This window comes from Schistocerca serialis, chromosome 4, assembly GCF_023864345.2.
Source record: "Schistocerca serialis cubense isolate TAMUIC-IGC-003099 chromosome 4, iqSchSeri2.2, whole genome shotgun sequence".
NCBI classification, from domain to species: domain Eukaryota; kingdom Metazoa; phylum Arthropoda; class Insecta; order Orthoptera; family Acrididae; genus Schistocerca; species Schistocerca serialis.
This window is the reverse complement of record NC_064641.1, coordinates 788,998,690-789,013,837: the sequence shown is the minus strand read 5'-3', so window position 1 is coordinate 789,013,837 and position 15,148 is coordinate 788,998,690.

Below are 15,148 nucleotides of genomic sequence, written 5' to 3'. Positions count from 1 at the left end.
AAACAATGGAACGTTTAAGTCAGGACGAACAAGTCCAACGTCTCAAACACTGCGCTAGCTGTTTCTTGAAGAAGCCAGGTGAGCGGCCGAACAAACGAAAGCTTCCGCGGCCTACAGAGGCAGCGGCGGTCGTTTCGCGAGGGACTGCTTATACCGGACACGATGGGGTGGCGTACAGTGCGACGGGCTGAAAAGACGCCGCTCAGACAAAAAACCGAGCGTACGGTGGTGTCCACTTGGACGGTCCTTTGTAGCTTTTAATTCCTCTCCTTACATCGGACCGTCCTTAGAACAACTTTCAAATGCGAGAGCTCGTCTCGTTCCTGCCCCTCCTGCGCCGTCCTTCAATACTCGCTCCTAGAGGACCACCTCCATTGAATTAATGAATGGTGAATAACGAGTTTTGTCTCTATGGCGCGCCCTTTTTCTGAGCGCGGGCTTGCTGCTTCTGCTCCGGCTCCACGCAAACGGGGATGGCCGGCGAGACTGGTTTTTGCGGACGCAGTGTTTCAGGGGGATGAATAATTCACGGGGTGGCCGCGCGAGCGTGTCTTTACAATTAGCGTCGCGCGCGGGGGTTGGGCGGGGGGGGAGGGGGAGGGGTGTGCATACCTTCCCGTGCTGGTCAATGTGGTCAAGCCGGCTGGCCGGAATTGGGGCGTCGCGCGACGTGTGAGAGACGCGCGCACCCCCGTCGCCGTGGCCTTTGAGCGCTCCCCGCTTTGTGCTCGGCTGTAAATGAGCTTTGCGCGCGCTGCCCCAGCGCCAGGTATACACCGCGGTTCGCCTTAACGAACTCACGGAATCCTGTTCGCTGGGAAACTGAAGGCGCGTGGAGTCCATCACGGCGCGGTGCCCTACCTGGCGACTCCATTGTCCGTCCGATGCTTTCGAAACAGTGGACGGGACAGTTCGCAGTCCGACGCCGGAGTAGACGGTGACCTGGTTATCGCGTGCATAAAAACAAAGTCGGGCGAAACAGGTTTCTGACATGTCGAGTCCAAAGTAGAAACGGTGGCCACGTTCCATGAGCTGCGCGCGGTTCTCATTAACGAACTGACGGAATCCTGTTCGCTGAGAGGCAAAAGGTGTGCACGACTGTGTGGAGTGTGTCTCAGTGCACCTGGCGAATCATTGTCCGTGTGTTGCTTTTGAAACAGATGACGGTCCAGTTCACATCACAAACCGAATCGAAGCCTGGTCTGACTACCGCGCACGTAAAAAAACAGCGTCATGTCAGACACAGACTGGAATGCCAGAAGAGTCCAAACAGAAAATAACGTCCACACTCCATAGGCTGCTCAGTTCCTATTAACGGACTCGAGGAATCCAGTTCGCTGAGAAACTGAAGTGCACTGAAGAGCCAAAGAAAGCGGTACACCTGCGTAATGTCGTGTGAGGCCCCCGCGAGCACGCAGAAGTGCCGCAACATGACGTGGCATGTGCTCGACCAATGTCTGAAGTAGTGCTGGAGGGAACTGACACCATGAAGCCATCAGGGCTGTTCATAAATCTGCAAGAGTACGAGGAGGTGGCGATCTCTTCTGAACAGCACGTTGCAAGGCATCCAAGATATGCCCAGTAATGTTCATGTCTCGGAAATTTGGTGGCCATTGGAAGTGTTTAAACTCAGAAGAGTGTTCCTGGAGCCACTCTGTAGCAATACTGGATGTGTGGGGTGTCACATTGTCCTGCTGGAATTGCCCAAGTCCGTCGGAATGAATAATGGACATGAACGGATGCAAGTGATCAGATAGGATGATTGCTGACCGTTGTGGCCGAGCGGTTCTAGTCGCTTCAGTCTGGAACCGCACGACCGCTACAGTCGCAGGTTCGAATCCTGCCTTGGGCACGGATATGTGTGATGTCCTTAGGTTAGTAAGGTTTAAGTAGTTCTAAGTTCTAGGAGACTGATGACCTCAGATGTTAAGTCCCATAGTGCTCAGAGCCATTTTTAATTTTAAAAAAGACAGGATTATTACGTACGCGTCACGTGTCAGAGTCGTATCTAGACGTATCACGGGGTCCTGTATCATTCCAACTGCACACTCCCCACACAATTACAGAGCCTCCACCAGCTTGAACAGTCCCCTGGTGATACGCAGGGTCCATGGGTTCATGAGGTGTCCATACCCGTACACGTCCATCCGCTCGATACAATTTGAAACGAGATTCGTCCGACCAGGCAACATGTTTCCAGTCATCAACAGTCAAATGTCGGTGTTGACGGGCCCAGGGAGCCGTAAAGCTATGTGTCGTGCAGTCATCAAGGTTACCCGGGTGGGCTTTCGGTTTCGAAAGCCCATATCGATGACTTTCCGTTGGATGGTTTGCATGTTGACACTTGTTGATGGCCCAGCATTGAAATCTGCAGCGATCTGCGGAAGGTTTGCACTTCTGTCACACTGTACGATTCCCTTCAGGCGTCGTTGGTCCCGGTCTTGCAGGATCTTTTCCCGGCTGCAGGGATGTCGAAGATTTGACGTTTTACCGGATTCCTGATATTCACGGCACACTCGCGAAATGTGAAATTACTATGAAATCCAGACCATTAGCTGCCTACAGGCGTTGATAAATATCGATGCGGATAGTTGAAAATGTGTGGCCCGACCGGGACTTACGCGCATTTTCTACTGCCCCCGTTGATGTTTATCAACGCCTGTAAGCTAACGGTCTGGATTTCATTGTAATTTCATTCTTCGAGAGCTGCAAGATCACCAATAGTAATCTGTTCTTTCGGTCATGTCCGTAAGAACAGATAACATCTTCATTTAATCTCACACTCGTGAAATGGTCGTACTGGAAAATCCTCACTTCATCGCTACCTAGGAGATGTTGTGTCCATTGCTCGTGCGCCGACCACATTCAAACTCACTCAAATTTTGATAACGTGCCATTGTAGCAACAGCAACCGATCTAACAACTGCATCAGACACTTGTTTCTTATATAGGCGTTGCTGACCGCAGCGCCATATTCTGCTTGTTTACATATCTCTGTATTTAAATACGCATGCCTATACCAGTTTCTATGGCGCATCAGTGTAGGAAGGATTGCATGGAGACCTTCATAGAAAACTAATCTATATCGCGACTCATTGCCCGTGTGATATTTTTAAAAATAGCGAAAAGGACAGTTCACATTCAACGCCTAAGCCGGCCGCGGTGGTCTAGTGGTTCTAGGCGCTCAGTCCGGAACCGCGCGACTGCTACGGTCGCAGGTTCGAATCCTGCCTCGGGCATGGATGTATGTGATGTCCTTAGGTTAGTTAGGTTTAAGTAGTTCTAAGTTCTAGGGGACTGATGACCTCAGATGTTAAGTCCCATAGTGCTCAGAGCCATTTGAACCATTTTTCAACGCCTAAATAAAGTGTAACCGTATTATTGCGTACATAAAAACACCGATGTGTGAAATCCAGGAGCAAGTTTGTGGTATGGTTTCCACTGATAAAAGAGTCCAAGCTACAAGTAATGCCCACGGCCCATAAGCTGCGCACTGCGAAGTTAAAGGCGACCCTATGGCTGTGTGACGCTTTTGTACGGTGGACCCTCCAGTTCGCATTCAAGCGTCGAAATAAAGCGTTACAGGACACGAAAAAACAACTTCGTGTGAATCAGAGCCTGGAGCATCTTTCCGACTAGGTTACCATTCACAAAAGAATCGAAGGTTGAAAAAATAAGTCGTTAAGTTGATTAATTCATGCTAACGAACTCAAGGAATCTTTTTGCGAAACAAAAGACGGGACAGCCAGTTGGAATCCATCGTAACACACTGCTCTGTCTGGAAATTCACTACCACGTGATACTTCTGAAACAGTGGGTAGGGCAATTAACATTCAAACTCCGGAATTCCGTCATGAAGTATAACCTGGTTACCACCCATATAAAAAAATTGGAAATAATGCTTGTATATTAACGAACTTGCAGAATCCAGCTGACTAGGGAACTGAATACGGGAAGGTCCCGTCATCCCGTCACTGAGCACCTGGCGACTAATTGCCCATGTGATCCTTTTGAAACGGTGCAAAGGGCTGTCCACATTTCCGCACAAAAACGTGGTTACCTCACGTATAAAACCTCCGCGTATAACAAGTTTTCTACATGTTCAGTCGAAAAAGATAAAATGCGTATGACCCTTAAGCAGCGCAGTTCATATAAACGTACTCTTGGATCCTTTTTGCAGCGAAATAAAAGACGGGAATGCGTGGTGGAGTTCTTCACAGCGCGCCAATCTAATGGGCTCTCATTGTCCGTGTTATGCTGTTGACACAATGGACAGGGCAATTCATATTCCAAAGACGAAGTAAGATGTGCTTCTAGCGTAAATACAATAAAAGCGTCGCGTGAAATACAGAACGGTGCAAATTTTGGTCGTTGACAGAAGACTCTCTAAGTAGGAGTAATGCTCACGGTACCTAAGTTTGGCAGTTCGTCTTAACGAACCCACGGAATCCCATTTGCTGAGGAAAGAAAGACGATTCGGTCATGTGAAGTCTGTCGCAGAAGACAGCTCCGCCTGGTGATTCCTTGTTCATGCATCCCAGCTAGATCTCTGCCTCTGAAGGATAAAGACGTCGACAAGCCGTTAAATACAACTGACTTTCCTTCTTTCCTCGAAGTAGCTAGGATAGTGAAGTGGTCTAACCATGATTTCAACGCCTACGAATAGGGAGACAAAAATTGGAAGAACGACGGACTGGTCGCAAGCATCGAGATTCGTGTGTATGGTGACAGTAGGGCCATTCCACTTCAACTGCATTATGTATTCGACCAAATTATCAGTATAGCCAGATTGAAAAAGTCTAGAAGGAACTGAAACTTTTTTTAATTCTGAAAGGTAATCGCCTGAAACTGATCAGTTGTATTGTTGGCTTTCGTCGTATTTCTGAAGACTCTGATTTTCACTAAAAATCACGCAGCTTGGTGGACTCGTGGGTCACACGCTTTATAATATACGTCCTCTTCTTCTTTCTACTTATTTTTAAGAGTTTTCTTGCTTCAGACTCTCAAGAAGACGTACATTACAAAACGTTTCTCCAAAACGTAATTCGTATCTGCTTAGTTTGGAGGGGGTCGGACCTGTTTAACTTGCCGTTTTTACGAAGCAATTGGCCGACCGAAGTGGCCGAGCGGTTCTAGGCACTTCAGTCTGGAACCGCGCGACCGCGACGGTCGCAGGTTCGAATCCTGCCTCGGGCATGGATGTGTGTCATGTCCTTAGGTTACTAAAATGTAAACTTTCACGGACGGAAATATCATGTCCATTATAATTATCCGGGCTGTTCTCCCGTGGTCGGTTGATGAATTCTGAGGTTATTCCCAACGTTTCGTCTCCGACTGCGGGAGACATCTTCAAGGGGGTCCGTAGCTTGATGGAAGGTCCAACACACACACTGGCTCGCTACTGACTGCCGCTAAATTCCGTGTCCGCGCGCCCCCGCGCCGCGGCGTGACGTCACGTGTTTTGAAAACGTCAGTGCAATTGGCCGCTGTCCGTCGCCGTCGATCGCCGTTGCCATCACCCAGTAGTGGACGAGTGGTACACATCTTCTTTAACACCGGCATCCATATACCGTTTAATTTGACGCCCTCCTCCTTTCGGTTGAAATTATTTGGGTGTTTAGCGATTTCGATTGCCTCCCTGTAGAGCCTTTCGTAGTATCCGCTCGTGGTCGCTAGTACTTGCGCCTCCTCGAAACGAATATTGTGGTTCCCTGGCTGGAAAGCATGCTCCGCAACAGCTGATCGTTCCGTTTCTCCTCTTCTAGGAGGAGGGCGTCAAATTAAACGGTATATGGATGCCGGTGTTAAAGAAGATGTGTACCACTCGTCCACTGCTGGGTGATGGCAACGGCGATCGACGGCGACGGACAGCGGCCAATTGCACTGACGTTTTCAAAACACGTGACGTCACGCCGCGGCGCGGGGGCGCGCGGACACGGAATTCAGCGGCAGTCAGTAGCGAGCCAGTGTGTGTGTTGGACCTTCCATCAAGCTACGGACCCCCTTGAAGATGTCTCCCGCAGTCGGAGACGAAACGTTGGGAATCACCTCAGAATTCATCAACCGACCACGGCATAACAGCCCGGATAATTATAATGGACATGTCCTTAGGTTAGTTAGGTTTAAGTACTTCTAAGTTCTAGGGGACTGATGACCTCAGATGTTAAGTCCCATAGTGCTCAGAGCCATTTGCACCATTTTTTGTACCGAGCGAGGTGGCGCAGTGGCTAGCACACTGGACTCGCATTCGGGAGGACGACGGTTCGATCCCGTCTCCAGCCATCCTGATTTAGGTTTTCCGTGATTTCCCTAAATCGTTTCAGGCAAATGCCAGGATGGTTCCTTTGAAAGGGCACGGCCGATTTCCTTCCCAATCCTTCCCTAACCCGAGCTTGCGCTCCGTCTCTAATGACCTCGTTGTCGATGGGACGTTAACCACTACCCACCACCACCACCACCATTTTTTGTCTAAAACTGACACGGTGAGACCGTGGCTGTGTACAATTAATGTAGGTTGATTCTTACAAAAAAGAAGACAGCAACCAGCCACTATTAATACTGCTATTTATTTAAGTAAATAGCACCGTAACCGGTTTCGAACTGACAAGTTCATCATCAGACGGCTGTTCACGAGATTTGCAAGATACACTTTACATAATCGTCGGTTTTCGATTTTTATTCTCGTCAGTTTTCGATTCAAGAATAAAAATCGAAAACTGACGATCATGTAAAGTGTATCTTGCAAATCTCGTGAACAGCCGTCTGATGATGAACTTGTCAGTTCGAAACCGGTTACGGGTCTCTTTACTTAGTAAATAGCAGTATTAATAGTGGCTGGTGGCTGTCTTCTTCTTTGTAAGAGCAATTAATAGTTTTACACTTATTGCGGTTTAATGTGGAGTGCGCAATTTGAGACTGAAAGAGTTATCTCACCCAGAGCGTAGAAAAAAAAATGGTTCAAATGGCTCTGAGCACTATGGGACTCAACTGCTGAGGTCATTAGTCCCCTAGAACTTAGAACTAGTTAATCCTAACTAACCTAAGGACATCACAAACATCCATGCCCGAGGCAGGATTCGAACCTGCGACCGCAGCGGTCTTGCGGTTCCAGACTGCAGCGCCTTTAACCGCACGGCCACTTCGGCCGGCTAGAGCGTAGAAGTTCCAACGTAAGTATCTCCAAAGCACCATTGGTATTGCAAAATCACTTTTTCTCTTTTAATCTCTGTGGCATGACTAAACGTATTAACTGCATTCGCGCAATATCTTACTTACATTGGTGTAATTTAAAACACTATAGCTTCAGATCCACAGGCTGCGTTTTCGATGCCCGAGTTGTATTTCAGTTGTTTTTTCTAGGAGTTTATATTTTCTCCAGTTCAGAGTGCGTAAAAATAAAACCAAACAGCATAGCGACAGCGTGGCTTGCATGCTGTGTTGCGCCTTACGTCCCATTTATAGCTCTGTGTAAACGTTAGTTCTTAGGATGTAGTAAGACACTTGATCAGGTCATACCTTGTAAACTGGCGTGGTGTAAAGGTTAAACTTTGGCCATGTGATTACTTTCATACCTTCATTATTGTTCGTCAGATGCTCAAATCCGCTTAAACCAACAGTAACTTATTTTTTCGATTTAGTGAGTATGACTAGCATACTGTTTATCACAATACAAGTACTGTGATATTTTTGAATTAGTCCACTGAGTGTGCTGCTGAATACCCTCGCAGTCTGTGGCTTAAGAATATCGATCCCCATGTCTACATCTATATCTACACGTAAACTCCGCGAGCAACTGTAAGCCACACAACACGTGACGTGATTAATCGGTCGCTCAGTTGCTTCACACGCTTTTGGATAAAGAGGTAAACTGGTGTCCTTATATCATGTTGTGTTGCCTGTTAATGATCAAAAACATTTCCTCATGTGGTTTGCTCCCATCCTGAGGGACACAGCGCTATTTCTAGCATTTAGCGTGAGTTTCACTTCAGCCTACCCTCTGTGGATGTGAAAAATTCCATGTACTTTCGATAGTTACCCCCATAAGCAATTAGGTGATTCAGTACTCAGGCTGCATATCGACAGTAAAATAATACCGCAAATAGGACTATAGCTATAAAACTCCCCAGTGTTTGGAGTAACCTTCAGGTCTTTGACAGCTTCACTAATTACATTTTTTTATGTGTACTGGATGAGTAAACGGACAGATCTGGGAACAGTTGTAGGAAGAACATGTGGACAGTTGGTGTTCAGGTGGGTTCCCGAAACTCAGTGGTACTCCTTTGGGTAACACTGTAAGAAAAGTAGTTGTCAAATTGTATTTGTAAACAAAATTATTTCTGAACTACTGGATTTCAGTTCAGTATCAATAAGATAAAGCTATCTTCAGCCGGGAAGATTGATTTGAACACGGTAGTTCTTTACTAGGCATGTTCTTAATGGAGGTGGTATGTCGTATGTTCCTTCCACTTTTGAACTTCACTGTTTCATCTCCCAAGGCTACCCATTCGTCTTCTGCTGTATTCCTTTCCTGTGCTCTAGTCAGTGGCTGCCTAGCGCCGCCTCTGAAACTCCCATCAAAATCTCTTTCTTTGAACTTTTCAGATACTGTACAACACGAAAACTGGACAGTAACTGACTGCCGATGCATAATGTGGTCCGACGAAAGTCGATTTCGTTTCTTTTCAAATTATACAAGTTGTTGAGTGCACCGGCGACCCAATAAGACGTTTAACCCACAGCGTATTAATGGTGTATTTCAGTCCAGAAATGTTTCTGTGATTTTTTGGTGGTCGTTTCGCTCCGCGACTCCTTCAGGTTTCCGTGAACGAAAGCTACGATATTTATTGCAACATTGTTAGTGACCAGGAATGGCTCTTTCTCTTATGCCTTCAGAATGACTATGCTGTGGATACTCCCGTCTTCCTAGATTACAACAGCCATGTTCACTGGGCTTTTACAAATACGTTCCTACAGCCAGACTAAAATTACTTGATAGTTGCCATCTGTCTCTTGCTGCTACGTTGTTGCCAAATCGGCTGCCAGCTACCGATCGGTTATAGGTGACACACAAACACGGCGTGTCACTTTACAAATTCTGTTAATGTGTAACGCGAAGCAATGTTGAACGTTGGAAAAGGCTACCACGAGATATGTCGGAAACAGAGATGCTCTGTCGACAGTTCATTTTAAGTGAAAGATGCCTAAATTGCAGCAGACGATTGCAAACATGAATTTAAACTCATGTCTCAAGCTAACCATATTGCCGGCACGGTAGCTCAGCGTGTTCGGTCAGAGGGTTGCTTGCTCTCTGTAATAAAAAAAACGGAGTCAAAGAATCAACGATCAACTTGAACGGATGTCTTGACACGTCCGCCCAGACCAAACGCAACGAACAATATCGGAAAAAAAGATGGATAGAGCGTCTGCCATGTAAGCAGGAGATCCCGGGTTCGAGTCCCGGTCGGGGCACACATTGTCACCTGTCCCCATTGATATATATCAACGCCCGTCGGCAGCTGACGGTATTAATATGATTCTAATAACCTTTTCATGTGTAATGCATCCAAGAAAGCGACTGTTAACAGTCTACGACAGAACTAAAATCACGGTGATTAAAGGTAACCTCTATGAAAAAACTCGAGACAGGAAAAAATCAGCTTCAACGCTAAAAGCAAACTGTAATTTCTGAAACTATACTCTCACTGGCTACACGATGTGCGGCGTTACTAACCGATGAGCAGTCCTCGTTGGCTCTTGGCTGTAGATTATAGGCGACACAGGCAGATTCAAAACTCTAAAAGAATGATAGGAAGAAAAATTAGGAAAATAAAAAATTCAATACGATGATGAAAATGGCGCGCCGAAGTATTCGAGATAAAAAAATGCATTTAAACTAAGTAACTGAATAAAAATAATAACCAAATTCTTTTGATTAGACTTAGAAAGAAAAAAGATTCGCCACTTTTGACGAGATTCGAGCCTGCGACATTTGAACAGGAGGTTTGTACGGTGACCGTTACGCTGCACCATTTCACAGAAATAAACGTTAGAACTGTGGCCACCCGTTTGCAACGATAATTGCAGCAGCCTTCAAAGATTCGGCTACACGCAATTTTGTGCGAAGCTTATCTAATGTAAGCCGATCTCTGTGACTATGATAACTGTGTATGTGGCGCTGAATCGCGTCTTGTGCGGAAATATCCATTAGTGTTTGGTTAATGTTGCGTATGAAACGTGTTTGATTCATTAGCATCATTTTGTGTGTGTGTTGGTGTGTTTATCACGTGTGATAAAATACAAAATAAAACGCCAGACCCATGATTTGGGATCCAAACACATCAAGAAAGAAAGCCGGAGAAAGAATTGGAAATGAACTGAGGAGCAATTGTTCTGGCTGTTTAGCAACAGCGAACTGCTTGGGCGTGGCGTTGAGTGCTCTGATTGGAGAAAACCGACTCCAGCGCTTGAAGTGTCAACTATCGAGTAAAATTTCCTGACGGATTAAAACTGTGTGCCGGACTGAGACTCGAACTCGGGGCCTTTGCCTTTCGTGGGCAAGTGCTCTACCTTTTTTTTTGTTTAGCGGACGTCACATGGCATCCCTTGAAGTTCATTGTTGGTCTTTTCACTCGGATTTTTTATTACATGGACCAGCCAGCTCTCTTACCGAACACGCTGAGCCACCGTGCCGGCAACATCTGAGCTACCCAAGCGCGATTCACGACCCGTCCTCACAGCCTTCATTGCGCCAGTTCTGCAAGGTCTGCAGGACAGCTACTGTCAAGTTTGGGAGGTAGGTGCCGAGGTACTGGCGGAATTAAGGCTGTGAGGACGGGTCGTGAATCGTGCTTGGGTAGTGCAGATGGTAGAGCACTTGCCTGCGAAAGGCAAAGGTCCTGAGTTCGAATCTCGGTCCGGCACACAGTTTTAATCTGCCAGGAAGTTTCTTATCAGCCCACACTACGCTGCAGAGTGAAAATCTCATTCTGGAAACATCCCCAAAGCTGTGGCTAAGCTAAGTCTACGCAATATGCTTTCTTTCAGGAGTGCTAGTTCTGCATGGTTCGCAGGAGAGCTTCTGTAAAGTTTGGAAGGTAGGAGAGGAGGTACTGGCAGAAGTAAAGCTATGAGGACGGGCCGTGAGTCGTGCTTGGGTAGCTCAGATGGTAGAGCACTTGCCCGAGAAAGGAAAAGGTCCCGAGTTCGAGTCCCGGTCCGGCACACAGTTTTAACTTGCCAGGAAGTTTCATATCAGCGCACACCCTGCTGCAGAGTGGAAATTTCATTCTGGAACTATCAAGTAACTTTAATCGGACTAGAGTTCGACGAAAACCAAGGATCCTGTCGCGCTTCGATTGGCTCGCTAAATCACCCGCGTGAAACCTAGCAATCAACATCCCAGCGCTTTTGTAGCTCTACAGTTTCTAACCATCAAAGAATGGATTCCGCTGGGTATGACACGTCTGTAGAAATTTGAGGACTCTCTTTCCACTGTCGAGGCTACAGGGGTGTTACGCGGTATTATCGGCGTGTCTGCAGATAGTGCCATTTTTTGTGTTCGACGTGTGGAAACAGTTTTGTGGCCATTGCGGTACGTGACAGAATCAGCATGGGTTTCGAAAAAGACGATCGTGTGAAACCCCGCTCGCGCTATTCGTCCACGAGACTCAGAGGGCCGTAGACACGGGTTCACAGGTAGATGCCATGTTTCTTGACTTCCGCAAGGCTTTCGATACAGTTCCCCACAGTCGTTTAATGAACAAAGTAAGAGCATATGGACTATCAGACCAATTGTGTGATTGGATTGAAGAGTTCCTAGATAACAGAACGCAGCGTGCCATTCTCAATGGAGAGAAGTCTTCCGAAGTAAGAGTGATTTCAGGTGTGCCGCAGGGGAGTGTCGTAGGACCGTTGCTATTCGCAGTATACATAAATGTCTTTGTGGATGACATCGGAAGTTCACTGAGGCTTTTTGCGGATGATGCTGTGGTATATCGAGAGGTTGTAACAATGTAAAATTGTACTGAAATGCAGGAGGATCTGCAGCGAATTGTCGCATGGTGCAGGGAATGGCAATTGAATCTCAATGTAGACAAGTGTAATCTGCTGCGAATACATAGAAAGAAAGATCCCTTATCATTTAGCTACAAAATAGCAGGTCAGCAACTGGAAGCAGTTAATTCCATAAATTATCTGGGAGTACGCATTAGGAGTGATTTAAAATGGAATGATCATATAAAGTTGATCGTCGGTAAAGCAGATGCAGACTGAGATTCATTGGAAGAATCCTAAGGAAATGCAATCCGAAAACAAAGGAAGTAGGTTACAGTACGCTTGTTCGCCCACTGCTTGAATACTGCTCAGCAGTGTGGGATCCGTACCAGATAGGGTTGATAGAAGAGATAGAGAAGATCCAGCGGAGAGCAGCGCGCTTCGTTACAGGATCATTTAGTAATCGCGAAAGCTTTACGGAGATGATAGATAAACACCAGTGGAAGACTGCAGGAGAGACGCTCAATAGCTCGGTACGGGCTTTTGTTAAAGTTTCGAGAACATACCTTCACCGAAGAGTCAAGCAGTATATTGCTCCCTCCTACGTATATCTCGCGAAGAGACCATGAGGATAAAATCAGAGAGATTAGAGCCCACACAGAGGCATACCGACAATCCTTCTTTCCACGAACGATACGAGACTGGAATAGAAGGGAGAACCGGTAGAGGTACTCAAGGTACCCTCCGCCACACACCGTCAGGTGGCTTGCGGAATATGGACGTAGATGTAGAATTTTAGCGACCGTACCGGCGCCGCTCAAATCTTCGGCATTAGCGTTAAAAATAGCGAAACGCTGCGCAAGGACTCCGCGTAGGGAAGCCGGAGGAGCGCGAGAAGTCGAAGCAAACGAGTAAATGTTTACTGCTCCAGAAATAGCCGCGCCTTGTCGGTACGTGGCGCGGGCCTGAGTTATAAGTCCACTGGATATGCGGCGCCCCGCCTGGCCGCGCCGGACCGCGTATTTTTAGCTTCATTATGTGAGTGAGCCACTTCGGAGGCGGGCCGCCGCACCGACGCGCTGAGCGTTCCGCAGCGGCGTCGCTTATTCTCCCCGCCGTTACGCACGTCCGGCGCTTTCATCTTTGCGAGTTCCTCCGGTGAGGATGGAACAGGAAGCTGGCAGCGGAACTACCTTTTCCATTGACTCGAGTCCGGAATGTAAGAACCTTATGGCGGAAAGCGATTTGTATTCAGTAGCCACTGGCGTACGGTTTACGGATAAATCGGTTAAATCTGATCTATTTGGATGGCAACAAAGGAAGGAGCGTTAGAGTTCTGTGACCTTTTACTTGCACTGCAAAGCTCAGTTAAAAGACTTTTTCGTATGTCCACCAAAAAGCTGCTACAAAAGTCTATTTTGCTGCGATTAGTTTCAGCTGTGGCGTCTTCATCTGGAGGACTTAAGAGCTCACTTGGTAAATTCTGTCTCTCCATAGCTGCAAAGTACACTGCTGGCCATTAAAATTGCTACACCATGAAGATGACGTGCTACAGACGCGAAATTTAACCGACAGAAAGTAAATGCTGTGGTATGCAAATGATTAGCTATTCAGAGCATTCACACAAGGTTGGCGCCGGTGGCGACACCTACAACGTGTTGACATGACGACGGTTTCCAACCGATTTCTCATACACAAACAGTAATTGACCGGCGTTGCCTGGTGAAACGTTGTTGTGATGCCTCGTCTAAGGAGGAGAAATGCGTACCATCACGTTTCCGAATTTGTAGTATCGCGACATTGCTGCTCGCGTTGGTCGAGATCCAATGGCTGTTAGCAGAATATGGAATCGGTGGGTTCAGGAGGGTAATACGGAACGCCGTGCTGGATCCCAACGGCCTCGTCACCAGTCGAGATGACAGGAATCTTAACCGCATGGCTGTAACGGATCGTGGAGCCACGTCTCGATCCCTGAGTCAACAGATGGGGACGTTTGCAAGACAACAACCATCGGCACGAACAGTTCGAGGTCGTTTGCAGCAGCATGGACTATCAGCTCGGAGACCATGGCTGCGGTTAGCCATGACGCTGCATCACAGGCAGGAGCGCCTGCGTAATTGTACTCAACGACGAACCTGGGTGCACGAATGGTTGGATGAATCCAGGTTCTGTTTACAGCATCATGATGGTCCCATCCGTGTTTGACGGCATCGCGGTGAACGTACATTGGAAGCGTGTATTCGTCATCGCCATACTGCCGTATCACCTGGCGTGATGGCATGGGGTGCCATTGGTTACACGTCTCGGTCAACTCTTGTTCGCACTGACGGCACTTTCAACAGTGAATGTTACATTTCAGATGCGTTACGACCCGTGGCTCTACCCTTCATTCGATCCCTGCGAAACCCTACATTTCAGCAGGATAATGCACGACCGCGTGTTGCAGGTTCTGTACGGGCCTTTCTGGATACAGAAAATGTTCGACTGCTGCCCTGGCCAGCACATTCTCCAGATCTCTCACCAACTGAAAACGTCTGGTCAATGGTGGCCGAGCAACTGGCTCGTCAGAATACGCCAGTCACTACTCTTGATGAACTGTGGCATCGTGTTGAAGGTTCAAGGGCAGTTGTACCTGTACAGGCCATCCGAACTCTGTTTGACTCAATGCCCAGTTGTAGCAAGGCCGTTATTACGGCCAGAGGTGGTCGTTCTGGGTACTGATTTCTCAGGATCTATGCGCCCAAATTGCGTGAAAATGTAATCACATGTCAGTTCTAGTATAATATATTTGTCCAATGAATACCCGTTTATCATCTGCACTTCTTCTTGGTGTAGCAATTTTAACGGCCAGTAGTGTATAAAGGGTGGTCAGAAACAGTCTGCAAAACATGTAAGGGTGTTGCAAGACAGGCTGTGCTTGGAAATAATTGTTACGAAAAAATTCGATTCGCTGCCCCGACTTCGAGTTAATATGCATTGAAATTAACCAACCAGATGGTTGCGCGCGAAAACTCAAGCGGCCCACCATATACAATTAGTGCTAGTTGTTCTTATAGCGTAGATGACAACGCACGAGACTGTTCAGCCGTTGGCTCGGGATCGATCCTTACTACCGTCCCATATCTAATTTTATGTGTCTCTATCTTGTTCGACTTTA